The 14692-nt window shown below is 34.1% G+C and overlaps 1 long non-coding RNA gene across 4 annotated transcripts in view; it reads right to left on the bottom strand.

The window, feature by feature from the left end:
• LOC132597270 (uncharacterized) overlaps positions 1–11850 on the bottom strand; it is a 61522-nt gene extending 49672 nt beyond the window's left edge. For 3 of the 4 annotated variants that reach the window (XR_009563791.1, XR_009563790.1, XR_009563788.1), the window contains exon 1: positions 11724–11850. This is a non-coding gene — a long non-coding RNA (uncharacterized lncRNA). The remainder of the gene's footprint in view (positions 1–11723) is intronic. The other variant, XR_009563789.1, reaches the window with a different exon arrangement.
• Positions 11851–14692: the final 2842 nt, after the last annotated feature.

Below are 14692 nucleotides of genomic sequence, written 5' to 3'. Positions count from 1 at the left end.
CTTTTGTTGCATGTGTGATTTGCAAGTATTTTCTCCCACTCTGTAACTGGCCTTTTTATTCTCTTCACAGGCTGTCACAAAGCAAAGTCTTAAATTTTGATCAAGTTCAATTTATAATTTTTTTTTCCTTTTATAGATCATGATTTGGTGTTAAGTCTAAGAACTCTCTGCTTAATCCTACATCCCAAATATCTTCTGGTGACAAATTTTTCTAGTTTTCCTTCATCTAGGAATGTCTTAATTTGTCCTTCACTTCTAATGGATATTTTCACTGGATGTAAGATTCTAGGTTGACAGTTTTCATAGAGCATTAAAATTTTTTCTCTTTATAGTTTCATTTTAGAAATTTCTATTGACATTTCTTCAAGCTCACTGATTCTTACCTCGCCTGTGTCCAGTCTATTGATAAGCCCATCGAAAGCATTCTTCACTTATGTTACAGTGCTTTTGATTTTAGGCATTTCCTTTTATTCTTTCTTAGTTTTCATCTTGCTGCTTACATTTTCCATCTGTTGTTGAACAAATGGACTATTGCATGTAATTGTCTATTATATGGAACAGATGATGTCCACTTTTTCCATTAGAGCCCTTGTCACATTAATAATCATAGTTGTTTTAAATTCTCAGTCTGATAATGACAACACCTCTGTCATATCTGAGTCTAGTTCTGATGCTTGTTCTGTCTCTTCAAACTTTGTTCTCTTTTCGTATGCATTGTCATTCTTTTTGAAAACTGGACATGATGTAGTGGGGAAAAGGAATTGCACTAAGTAGGTTTTTAGTATGAAGTGTTTTGTTTATCTGGGTAGAAAATTAGGCTGTATTTACTGTTTACTATAGCCATAGATGTCAAAGACAAAAATTCCTCTGGTGTCTTTGTTTTTCTCTCCCTTGTTGTCTTTGGTTTTCCATAGGTATGTTTCCAAATATGTTTCAAATGACTTACCCTACTTTGTGGCTAGCTTTTTCACACCCTTAGAGTTATCATGTGACCAATGGAAGTTTTTTTATTTTAATGTAGTTCACTTATCAATGTTTCCTTTAGAGTTAGTGCTTTTTGTGTCCTGTTTAAATATTCCAACTCTGGGTTCATGATGGGATATTACTACATTCTCTTTTGAGTGCTTTATTTTTTTTCCCCCATTTATATTTAGTTCTACTATCTGCTCAGAAGTGGTTTCTGTGTATGGTGTGAGATAGCAATCAAACTTCATATTATTTTTATGTGGAAAACCTCTATGATTTATTCTCCAAAATGGGACACTCTGAGAGTGAAAAAGGATGCAAGAAGTGATTACATTGGACCAAAACCATCCCCCACAATATATTGAAAAGCCCCTCCTTTCTCATTTCTTAGCAGCACAACATTTATCATGTGACGTATGTGTGATTCTGGTTCATATCTGTCTATCCTTGTGTCAGTACTACCTTATATGGTATACTACCCCCTTATAAGAGACCTTGATATATTCTAGAATGAGCTCTTTAATCTTCAAGTGTGTCTCGGGTGTTCTTGACACTTTTTATACAAATTTCAGAGTTGATTTGTTAAATCCCACAAAAAAATCCTTTTGGAACTTTGTGAGATGTGCTGATTTTATATGTAAATTTTGGAAACATTGATATCTGTACGATGTTGAGTCTTCTGATTCATCAGTGTGGTATATCTCTTCATTTGTTTAGGTTTTGTTTAATTTCACTTAATAATGCTTTATAATATTCTGCATTTTTTCATATCTTTGTTAAATTTATTCTTAAGTATCATATTTTTGCTATCACTGAAAAGTAGAGAAATGTTATCTCTTTAAAACTTTTCAAAACTATTTTCTATTTGTTGCTATTATGAACTTGTGTGCATTGATTTGCTTTTAGTAATATTAAGTTCTCATTAATTAAATCATTTATGTGTAGAGGGTTTTGGATTTGTTCATGTAAATAATTATTTCACTTGAGGATAACGAATGTTCTCTTTCTCCCTTTCTAGTCCTTCTGTTTTTTTCTGCTTGTTATTCTGCACTAGCTGGATATTCCATAATTTGTAGGTGAAGGTAGTATTCTCACTGTTATAAGGATTACTAAATCCATTATAAGATATTAAGTGGCTTTTGTCTAAGGTCACTGAAGTCATGAACATGTCTCTAGTGTTTTCCACTATACCACATCAGCTCTGTCAACAATGACTGCATTCTTAGAAAATTAGAAAGATGTGAAAATGAGCAGTTAATGTACTGAGTTGTAACACCTCACTACATCTACCACCACAACTACCACCATCCCTATAGGGGATAAATTAATGTCACTTTTAGTGACTCTATATTTTGCTTTATTTCTCCCATCCTGACCTTTCTGAATGCAACTAGATTCAGCTAAACTGGAAGTCCCAAAATGAACCAGCACTGTGACACATTGCATTTGTACTCTTAGTGTTAGAATAAATACTCTAGGTTGTTTTTTTTTTTTAGCTTTAACAGTTCAAAATTATCCCTTTTATTGAATAAAAATTTACCTCCTTGTAATTTTTTTTTCTGAGAGAATGTCATGATACAGAGAAAAGATATTAGTCTTTGGAATTAGAAATCATGCAGTTCACAGTGGGGTCTGCTATTGGTAGGCCTGTTACCAGAAGCTCAGGCATATGTGGATCCTGTCTGGTTCCTGGGTGTATGGGACTGCCTCTAGGACTTTGTTCAGAGGGTTTGGGGACAAGAGTCTGTTCCAGGGTCTGCAGTTGGGTCCACAGACAGCAGGGCTGTTATCAGTTGTATAGACGGTGTGGCCCCTGCCAAGTCCCTGAGAGTGCTCCTGCCAGGTCACTGGATGGTGCCTGGGCAGGCAGGACTGGCCCAGAATGAGTCCCAGGGCTGCTTTAGGATTAACAGCCCAGATCAAAGTCAACCAACCTGGCTCTAGAGGCACAGACATGAAGGTCTCCCAGCAGGCCCCTAAGTGGGCTGGACCACACCTTGAGCACAGCTGGGAGAGCCTGGAGCCAAATTAAAGGACCATTTCAGGATTCACAGGAAGACCAAGGTTAGTGTGTTCACCTCCAAGGACACTTATGGGTGTTTCTCCTGGTGAGTCTCTGAGTGGGCAGAACTGTTCATGGACCACAGCTGGGAGGTGCTGGAGCTGAGTCACAGGGCTATTTCAGGATCTGCTGTTGGATGGAGATTGGTTGTCTTGCTTTCAGAGGCACAAACAAGCATGTCTCCCTATGGCCCCCATGCTGGCAAGACTACTTCCTGGACTGTGGCAGAGAAGAACTAGAGCCCAGTTACAGGGCCATTTCAGAATGGGAAGTTAGACTGAGTTTGGCAAGCTTGCCTCAAGGGGGTTCCAGATCACAGCTGAGTGGGGCTGGAGCCCGGGCCAAAGACTGTGGGTCTATTGCCTGATGCATGGGTATGCATGACTCCTCCTGGGTCCCTTGGCATATGTTGCTGGTGGCAAGACCAAGACCAAATGGGATTGTAGTTTAGTCCACAGGGGTATGGAGCTGTTCCCCGGTCTGTAACTTGGACCACCCAGCTGGGCACAAGTTTGCCCTCTCAAAGAGCCCTCCTTGGTCTTGGACTCGACTGAGTTTCACAGTCTCCTCTCTAGATCCCAAAACTCCCACAAAGGCACATTTCTTCTGTGAATGGCTGCCGAATTATTGTTGTTGAGAGGGGACATGAGTGAGGGACCTCCATCTATTCCATCATCTTGCTGACACCACTCTCTCTCTCGAGGAAACTTAAATGCATATTAGTAAATGAAAGAAGCCAATATGAAAAGCTACATACAGTGTGATTCCAACTATATGACGTCCTAGAAATGGCAAAACTATGAAGATAGTAAAAATATCAGGGGTAAAATTTCCACTGGTTAGGGGAGAGGGACGGATGAGTAGCACAGAGGATTTTCAGGGCAATGAAACTACCTTGTATGATACTATAATGGTGAAGACATGTCATTATATATGTTTGTCCAAACCTAGAATGTACAACACAGGGAGCGAATCCTGATATAAACTATGGACTCTGGATGACAATGATGTGTCAATGTAGGTTCATCAATTGTAACAAATGAACCACTCTGGTGGGGGATGATGATAGTGGAGAGGCTATGAATTTGGGTGGGCAGGGGAGATATGGGAAACTCTGTACCTTCATTTTTGCTGTGAACCTAAAATGTCTCTAAAAAATAAGGTGTATTAAAAATTATCTAGTCCAAAACTTTATGTAAAGTGTTTTTTTCCCATTGGTCATGACAATATATTGAAAAAATTATGAAATAAATTTCTTAATATTAAATCACCCTTGCGTCTTCTGTTTGTGTTTTTTGGTTTTTTTTTTTTACAAAGCCCAACTAGATGATGCTGAAGGAATGGTACCTGGATACATTGATAAGTTCAGTTTATTTCTTTAGTTCCTAGCCATTTTACTGAACAATTGCTTTTCAGATGAACTTTGTTTTCCTGGGCAGAAAATCAAATTATTGATCAATACAAAGTATTACTCCTCATTCTTAATATTTATACAGTTTCTTTGTTTTCATAAATAATTTTATTGGTTAGAAACTTCAGAAAACATTACATAATAGTAGCTATAACAGTTTTCTTTCTTTTACTTTAGTGGAATTCCTTCACACTTGTTAATATTTCATTTAAGTTTTTACATTTATTATATATAATTTTGTACCATAGTGTTTTTGAACTATATTGCTTATATTTTATCAGTTTAGCTTTGAAAACAAATGATGAAATTTTAATTTGTAAAATAACCTCTCAAAGGTTTTAAATAGAAAAATTCTTTTTAGTAGTGAAATTCTTTGTCCATTGCCTCCTGGAGGGCTGTTGTTTTTTTGTTTTGTTGTTTTGTTTTTGTCCATTCCACCTATTAAGGATTTTTTAAAATCCCTTATTGAAGATTTAGAGTATCCATATTTTGCTATAAATATGGTCCACTTTACCACAGTTCTCACATTCACTTAGTGTGTGTACATGGTATTTCTCCAGAGGGATGCCAGCTCTACTGGGATGAGAAAGTGCCTCTTCCTGTATCACAGACAGAAAGTCCCATTTGCTATCCTCTTCCCGGGGAGGTGGTCTCACTGCTATTGTAGCACTACATGTTTCACTTAATATCAAAAGCTGAAAGTAGCAAAAAATAAAGGCAGTAACATTACACAAAATACAAAAATCAGGTAGGACACCAGCTTGAGGGACCTACAACCAAACTAAAGAACAGTGGAAAAAGGTAGCATTGACAGGCTAGACTAGAAATTGATTGATTGCAAAAGAACACATGTTGTAACTGACATATTTATTCCTCTGAGCTCTATTTTCCTTTAATTTACTCTCACACTGCATGATTGGGGCACTGAATACGTATTTGCCTTTACCAGCTTTGATGCATTCACTTATATTTCAGAAGCTATAATTTGACAAGCAGTTCTTCTGAGTAAGCTTAAGAGTGACCTCTATTTTATTGTGTAATAAAAACAGTGACTTAATTGAGTTTGCAATTCTGCAAGGCCAGTATTTACAATAAAAGTACCTTTGTTTCTATTTCCCTCTCCTCTCTGTTGAAGTATATTTTTGATTACCGATAAGAGGAACCTTAAAACTTGGGGCAGAAGGCTCTTCGAAAACTCTACGGAGGGATTGAGCCTTTGAGTGAGTGATCATCAGACTGAGCCCATGACAGGCTCTTCCCCAGCTGGGGAAAATCGGAAAGTTACTGTTGAATGGAAAGAAACTTCTGTGAGTCAAGTCTTGAGGATTAAGGTCTTTGCGGTTGAGGAGAGATCCTAAGGGAATCACCTCTGCCTATGTGACAACTGTGGATTATCCCAGCTCCCAAATTTCATCTCCAACATCTGAATGCAGCTGGTGAACCAGAAGAGACAAAGTCCCATATATGGGTGCCGCACACACATAGCTGCATATGCTACTGTACTTTGGTTGAAGGACAGTTAGCATGCTTATCATCTCAAGTTAGCTGACATTTACCTGAATACAAACTAGAATTTATTCTCTCATACCACTCTATTTACTCCCTTCAGTCTTAGCTCATTCTATACTAAAATGGACTGCTAATTTGGCTTCTGCCAATGATAGCAAATATGGCCTGGGATGTAGAAGACCCAAAATGAAATTTTGATTAATGGAAACTTATTCTGTGACCAGAAGTCCCAGAAACTAACACAAGCAAGTGAGGGTTCTGATTTTCCTAACCAGGAAATGACTAATCATAAGGATTGACATGTCAATAAATTCTTACCAAACTGATAAATAAGGAAATTAAAGTGCATTCTTCTCTTCATCCAATTACGGTAATTTTATTTTATTTTAGCTAACATTTTGATATGATCATTGTGGCTAGAAGGTAAATAACAGACCAGGCAGGGAATCATTTTAGGGAAGAGGTTATTTTCTTTACTAGCAAAATATTTCTGGAATCTTTGCTGGCTATAACCAGAGCAAACTTAACAAAGATCATGTTTATTAAAAGTCCCTTTGGTTTATCCCAGATTACTTTTCAAGATCTAGTACTTTACTCCCCTTACTATTTCCTCTTTACCATGTTTTCCCTCATTTTAAATTCTCCATTGAGACTGCTTACCAAGTTGATTATCCCCAAACTCTCACTTTATAAGTTAAAAAAGTTGTATATTCAATAACCCTAGAACAAATATAATTTATAAAAATAATAATTTGCAGTGCCAGCTCTTGGAGGGATTCTTTTCCCTCCTCTGTGAATGTGTCTAATGAGACAATGTGTATCAGGAGGGGAATATACCATTCGGGTTCCCAGATTGCTTGCCCTATTTAGCATTATTATTTTCTTAAAGTTGCAATTAGTATTAGCCTTAAGAAATGAATGAAAATTGGCGATGAATGAAAAAGTTAATAGATGTTAGTATTGTAATTAGCAAGGGTCTGATCTTGCAAGAGCAGTTTTACAACTGCCGTCTTTGGAGGACACGCAAGTCTCCAGCCTGTCTGCCTGGAGCTTTACGCCACGCATGAGGGAAGGGTTTCAGTGGAAAAAGGATGAATTGCCCTCCTCTGCCTCTTATGATGATGGGGATGCAAGGAAATGATAGGAAGTCTGAGCCTCATTCAGCTTCACAGACATAGTCCATCTTTTCCCCAGACAAGTGAGAACAGAGTCCATTAGAAGTTTAATTGGGCTGTGGCAGCAGACATAATGTAATTGAGATGATGTTTTTATCACAGGACAAAAAAAAATGGGACTCTTAGGTTGGAGAGAAGAAACATCTAAATAAGTTGCTGGAAAAGAGTCAGCCCTTTATGGAGAAGAAACAACCTGAATTTCCCTTTGTGTATTTTTTCTACCATTTACCCAGAGGGTATCTTTCTCCTTGCCGTCAGTCCTATGTCTGAGTGGCCCAGGAAAAACGTTTAAAGTAAAAAGTACTGGAAAAGAAGTCTAGAGAAAAAGATACAAAGGCCTGGGAATACATAATGTCATAAATATTTGTTCTAAATTTGAGTGTGAAACTTTACAATTGGAAAATATATTTAAAAGTAACAGCACTCAGCATTGGTAATGGTGCCAAGAAATGACATCTCTTGTGTATTGCTTGTGGACATGTAAATTGTTACAATGTTCATGGAGGGACACGTGGCAGGGCTAGAAATGTAAAGTATTAAACACAAGAATGCTATTTGACCCTGTAATTACAGTACAAAATAATCTACCATAAGGAAAGAGACATGGCTAAAATAATGTATGTAAAATATATGCATGTTCTTTCCAACACTGACTAGAGTTTAAAAAAAAAGGAACCAAACACAATAACCAGTGATTAGGATAGGCTAAAAAAATTATGATCATCAATAAAATGGAATACTATGCACTATTTTTAATAAAAGAGTTTAAATATAGGGGAATTTATTCAAAGAAAAATAAAATTGTAGAGGCTGAAAGCCTTTCTAATTAAGATACAAAGTAGTTTTTACTACCTTAAAATTTAAAATGTTTGCCTGCAGAAATGGAAATGAACAGCATCAGTAAAGAAATGGCAATCTGGGGAAAGCTTATTGTAACACATATGACAGGCAAAACAATATTAATGTACTTAACATGTAAAGAGTTCTTGTAAATCAATACCAAAAACAATAAACACCCAACAGTAAAATGAGAAATGTTCATAAACAGTCAATTTTCAGATAAAAAAATGCAAGTTGTCAGTAAGGATTCTTTATCTTATGATTTGCAAATTTTAGTTAAAACAACGATGAAGTACCACTCTATCACATATAGTGGTAGAGATTTTTTTAAATGGTTGTATACAGTGTAGTGAAGGTAAAAGAACGTAAATGGCTTCATTCCATTTTTATGCATAGGGAAAACGGTAACATCATTGGTAATCTACATGGTAATAGCTGTAAATATTTTATTTATTTTTAAATTTTAAATTAAGGGCTTTATTTTAAGAAGCTCCATTTGTCTTAAACTTTGGAGCTATCGTTTGATGGGAATGTCAGATCTGCTCTATTCAGCAGGTTCTGTTTCCTGCATACAGAACTGACTCACATAAGAACTCAATTTTAAAACACTCTCTAATGGCTGACTATTCATATTCTTATTCTTTTGAGGGAGGGATTTGGTTTAGTTAAAAGAACAATTTTTGTACTACTTTTGTGAAGATACAAACTTTGATAAAGCGTTTAAGACAAGTTTGTGAGAATACAGTGTTGGTTTTGTTTTAAATTTTCTGCAAGTTATTTTAGAAAAATACAGTTAAATGTATTTATATTTTTACCCCACAATTGCATTTCTAGGTATTTATCTTGCAGAAATACTTACACATAACTTACATTTATATGCAGGAATATTGATTGCAACATTGTTGGAAAAGCTAAAGATAAAAAATAAGCTAACTATACTCAAGCAAATTGTAGAACCACCTTTCAATGTGATACTAGGTTACCACCAAAAAGAAAAAAGTAGATCTATATTGTCAACGTTTGATCCTTTGAGGGTCTGTAAAAAAATGGATTATTAATGGAAAAAACTTTGTTTATGATATATTTTCATTTGTGTAAACACTTGGAAAGATACACAAGAAAAAGAGCCTGAGATAGGAAGAGGATGAATTTTTCACTCTCCACAATTTTGTTCTGTGTAATTTTTTCTACCATAACCATGAAAGTATTTTTCAACATAAACCTTATAATTAATAATTTATAAATATATAGGAAAATATACTTAATATGTTTAGTGTAAAATTCATTTCCCAGTACAATCCTTTTTTCTTGAAATATATACTGTATATTTTATTGTATATTATATTTTATCACATATAATATTAAATTATATGTTATATATTATATTATACAGAAAAATTGAAACAATGTTAATAATGATTATCTCTGGTGGAGTTATGAGTGAATTTTTTTGTGTTTTTTTTCTTTATATTCTAGGTTTTATTTACCTTTATAATAAAATAAATATTTGTTTATATTGAAGCTATTGGTAGATGCTTACATGACTAATTCTGACATTTTTAATATAGTAATTCAAGTCTTTCATTTCAGGAAAGTTTTCTTGCATTATATATTAAAATATTTCTTGTTTCACTATTTTGGATTACTTTCAATCTTCATTTATGTATACATTAATATCTTTTCCCTCTCTTCTATAAATATCACTTTTCCTAAGACATTTTAGCTCCTTATAAATTTCTATTTAATTTTGGCTACTTTTAAAAATTCTTCTTGTATCTTGCTGTATTTTACATAATTCCTATTTTCCTTTGTTCCCCTGTATTTAAAAAAAACTTTATTTTGTATTATTCTTTTACATTATTTCCTCTTCTTTGGGAGTTCTGGCAGACTGTATTTTATTTTACTTTATTGACTTTCCATTTCCTCCCTGAATTTCTGCATTTCTACTTTGAGGTCTTCCTTCAAATAGGCAATTACTTCAATATTGAAAAAAACCTGGGTAATTATTTTTCACATCATTTATAAGCTGAGTAGCAACATTTTTCTGGTAAAGTAGCCTTCCTCTGTTGGAAAGTTCTACTACTTCTTTTCTGTTCTTTTATAATTATGGTGATTTTGTATCCAAGCTCTGCTTTTAGAAGATTTTGTATCCATTGTTAAATTAGCTAGGACCAGCTATTTGCAAGATGTTCCTTTGGGCAGAGAGGTATCTTAGTAGTATCTCAGATGGTTGATTTTCATAATGTGAGTCTAACTTTGTGGGTTGCTCCACATTCTATGTCTCCATGATAATTCATAAAATCCCACTTTTCCTGTTTCTATAAACTAAACCAGATCTAGGAGTCCTGCTGCCCACAACTCATCTCTGTTCCTGCTCCTGTTGTTCAGAAAAAGGATATAGATATTTCAACTCTGGTTATGCCCTTCATATTCAGAAAGTACACGTTTGTTGTGTTGCTGAAATCTGTTGTGACAGCCTCTCGCAGAGTCCTGTCTCTGTTGTTTTTTCCTCTCCTCTTCCTCCTATGAAGCTCCTTTATTACATTTTCAGATTTCCCAAAATTAACTTGAAGTCATCATTATTGGAACTGAAATAAGCTAATACATAAATGTAATAAACATTGACTTAAAAATGACTGAGTCCTATTATTGAGTAAGCTTCAATGCTCACCATTCATCATTTTGTAGCACAGGTTTGCAATTCATCTAAGACAGCTGGATCATTGTTCAATTAATATATCCTCAGGAAGAATATATGGATACTTTCTCAGATGCTGCATATTTAGGAATATGTATAATGAGTTATATTTCCCCTCAACAGTCAGACTGTGTATGACAGATTTTGTTTCTCAAAATATAGAAGGTAATCGCTGTTGACTCCTTGCATTTAAAATGATGACAAGGATGTCTTAGTTAAACTCAAGTTTTCTTTATTTATATGTAACCGAATTTGTTCCCTGGTGGCATTGTCGTTTTAAAAGATGGACAGATTAGATGGACATAACTGCATTTACTATGATCCTATCACTGCTGTATCCACAGAACTTTATCGTAATTTCTTCTCCAGGCTCTAGGATTTTTCTTTACAGTCTATCAGTTATATATATTTGTGGGGATGTGGGCAGGGATCAGCTAAATACCTGTGTTTATAATGCTTGCCCACCTGACATCTATACATTTATTCAAATGAAGCTAAACTTTAAAACATTTATGTAACTTTTATTTTAGAGTAACCTTCCTTTATGATAAATGTTAATACCTGTAAATGATTTATTTTTTCCAAACCACTAGATGAAGAACATAAAAAATCACATTTTAATCTCTACAAAGGAGTTTATGATGAAAATGTCCAGAGAATTTCTTGTTTGACTAATAATCTTACTTTTAAGTTAATTCTAAAACATGATTCTCAAATGTTCTTAATTGCTGAAATCATTATTGAGGTAAATATACGGCATCTCAACATTCTTCTCTTTACAAATAGCAGTTCTGAGGGGTTTTATGTTCAAATATGCATATAAAAATCAATCTCCATACTTTACAGTCATATCTCAGGTAAAATTACACAGAAAATGAATTATTTAATACTTATGAATCAGATTCTTCTAATTCATACACTATTCACTGTTTTAATGAAATGAATAGACCTCTAGTTGCCTGAAAGGGTTATTCAGCTTCCAAAAGTGCTTGGCTTCCTCCCAGAAAGGAGTTTATACAGTGACACTTTATGAGTGATAAAGTGATATGAAGAGGTACTTACACACTGACAGGACCACACATCTGCTAATAACTGGAATTGCTCTCAGTGTCTTCAGCAGCTTCTTTGAATGTCTTCAATACTGCAAATTTTCACCTTTTTAGGGTGGACCTGCTTTTTGGCATCGTCCCCTAGGAAGAAATGCCCAGTAGCATTGTACAAATTCCAAAAGTCACAGAAAATCTTCTAGTAAACTAAACATAAATGTATCTTAAACCAAACTGCACATGATAACTTTAGGACATTATTGGAAATGCAAATTAAGAAACTATAGACATTTTAGGATATAGAGTAGATAATCCTTTATGTTTAAAAACATTTCCAAAGCATGATACAATATCTTAAATTGAAGCCCAATAATAAAAAAATAAAGATTTACCTACATCTTATCTAGTAATGAATTTTAATGCCCTATGGCTACATACACTATAATCAATCACAGTTAACATAAAATTTAATTGAAACTAATTACAAAGGGTACATATTCATGTTTAAATGTAACTCCTTTTTACACTTTTTGGTTTACTAGGAAGTGTGTCTTTTCTCTTTTACACAGGTAAGCTATACCTATTGACTCCTCCTGAGATCTTCATTCTTCCATTACTACCTTTCTTTTTAAGATAGCTTTAATTTGTTTCTCGAGAATGTAGAGTTATCCTCTATGCTGAAATACCTTTCACTTTACGCATGACCCTGAATGGCCAACCCCCTAATCTCTTTGGGGCTTATAGATCAGTAGAAAAGAGACAAATCATTCTGAGTCTTGTATGCTCTATTAAATATTTTAGTCATTCTAAAAACTTAAGGCATTTAAAATAGGCAAGAGGAGGTACTGAAAGTAGACAAAGTTATATGATGAGTCAAAATCAGTTTTCTGTATTCAGTCTTATTTCTCCTTGAACTCTGATGATGATATTAAGTACTCTTTTTTCTTGTTTATTATTTCTTTCTAATGCCATAGCTCACTTCCTTGGTCCTTTTCTGGTTTCTACCTAGGGTTTCCTTCTTCATTTGGTTCTCTCTTCCACTAGTCTGTCTTACAATTTTTCTTTGTATTTGCCAAGATACCTTGAAGACCATAATAATTGCTTAGAATACTATTGATACTATCACTGCAGCTTAGAATACTATTGATACTATCACATACTAGTGGCAGAACAATCTAACACTGATAATGCTCTTCTAATTTTTTTTTAATTTTACCTACAGGAAACACATTTTTCATTGTATTTCTCATTAGTTAATAATTTATGGATGAAACTGTAAAATCTAAGTTGTTCTAATAAAAATCTTAATAACACAAGAGTCCAATTTTGAGAAGGCCTAGAATATTCTAATCAATCAAGATTTAGAACCACTGATTTAAACAAAATTTTCTTTCAGATTTTCAATTATGTGATGACAACAAAGTTTGAAAACTGATGTAATTTTGTATTTGAAGAGAATGTGAACAGGAAGAGTAATATTGAGCTCCTAGTGTAGGCAGATATTGTCCTAGTTATTCTATGTGTTTCTCATGTAATCTTTTTCTTAAATTTTTATTGGAGTATAGTTGATTTATAATGTTGTGTTAGTTTCAGGTGTACAGCAAAGTGAATCAGTTATACATATGTCCACTCTTTTTTAGATTCTTTTCCCTCATAGGCCACTATAGAGTATTCAGTAGAATTCCCTGTGCTATACAGTAGGTCCTCATTAGTTATCTATTTTATAGATAGTAGTATGTATATGTCAATCCCAATTTCCCAATTTATCCCCCCCCTTACCCCCTGGTAAGTATAAGTTTGTTTTCTACATCTGTCAAATATCGCATGATATCACTTATATGGGGAATCTCATTTAATTTTTACAAATTTCTCTTTTAGGTAAATTTTACTATTTTTTGTTTCAAGTCAGGAAATTGAGACTGGTTAATCATTTTTACTCAAGATGTAAAGCTAATAAATTATAAAAACAAGATTCAAATTTAATTCACTAAAATTTCTAATTATATGCTTTTCTCACTATTATACTCAGCAGGTTTTTTCAAAGTTGCACAATATTTCCAAAGACAAGAAAGTATAGATGGTCACATTGAGATCCTAATACTTTATTCAACAATTGAACTGTAAAAGAATTTCCACAAGTCAAAATTTTAAATAATTTAATTTTGTTATATTTGGTAACTTAGTATCTGTGTATATTTTATAGTGAAAATGGATGGTTTTCTTTTGAGGACATACCTAACCATGGGAGTCACTGTGTTTCAAATACAATGAAGTCATACATTAAACTTTGGCTCAGAAATCACAATGCAAATTATTCCATAAATAATCTTCTCTAGCTATCAAGTTCTAAGCATCAGTTTTTAACCTTTCAATTTCATTAATGATTAACTATCAAAAGACCAACCCTCCAGTTGCATCATTATAGTAGTTTGTGCATTTATAGTTACTAATAATATAGCCTTTTTATATATAGCACATAAAAGAAAGGCTTGTGATGTCAATTTTCCTTATTTCAGGATGCTTTTGTTACTTCAAGATTCTGTACAAAGTGAAATCATTACTATTGTGTGAATCACTGTTCCCCAAAATCAGGCATTATCAATAACATGACAAATTCAGTTTACTCCTTAAGTAAAGGGTAGGGGAGAACAAAACATCTCCTCAACAGGTATGATTATTTTTGAGCTGATATCAACAGTATCAAGTTGATATCCTTTAAATGTTTATCCTAAGATTTAAAATTGTGGTTGTAAGTGCTAAATGTTAAAAATTAAAACAAAAGAGACTGATAATATTGTGTATCTTTAGAAAAGAGACTAGGTGAAATTTAGGACTTTTTGATTTTTTTCTGTTGTTTCAAAACTTTGGTGATTCTTGGGACTTAACTGGTGGTCCAGTGGGTAAGACTCCACACTCCCAATGCAGTGGGCCTGTGCTCGATCCCTGGTTGGGGAACTAGATCCCGCATGCATGTCACAACTAAGA

The sequence above is a fragment of the Globicephala melas genome, chromosome 4 (assembly GCF_963455315.2).
Source record: "Globicephala melas chromosome 4, mGloMel1.2, whole genome shotgun sequence".
Classification (NCBI taxonomy): domain Eukaryota; kingdom Metazoa; phylum Chordata; class Mammalia; order Artiodactyla; family Delphinidae; genus Globicephala; species Globicephala melas.
The sequence above is the reverse complement of the archived record's forward strand: the minus strand, read 5'-3'. Positions and strand labels throughout refer to the sequence as shown.